Raw genomic sequence first — 366 nt, 5'->3', positions numbered from 1 at the left:
TGGAAAGATACATAAGGCATCCTCATAATCATCCCTTACCCAATTACAGTTATCATCGCCATTCCTCCCTGTATTTTAGCTTAATTTCTGTGAGTCATTAATTTCTATGCCAGTTCCATTCTTTGGTGTTAGTTATCAAATTCTTTCATTTTCTCTCTTTTCGACTTTCTACAAAGCCTTCTTTATTATTCTTAAACTTACTGCATGATTTCTTGAGTAATCTTTTCCTTTTTTTATCTAATTTCCCCGACTGACATGCCTACAAGTTGCAGGTAATGTTGAATAATTTTACCTTGGTCTCGAATTCATTTTTTTTTTGCATAACCTCTAATTTAAACATCTTTCGCTTGCGCTGTAGATATGAAT

The sequence above is a fragment of the Penaeus monodon genome, chromosome 23, assembly GCF_015228065.2.
Source record: "Penaeus monodon isolate SGIC_2016 chromosome 23, NSTDA_Pmon_1, whole genome shotgun sequence".
Classification (NCBI taxonomy): Eukaryota; Metazoa; Arthropoda; class Malacostraca; order Decapoda; family Penaeidae; genus Penaeus; species Penaeus monodon.
This window is presented reverse-complemented; position numbering follows the sequence as displayed.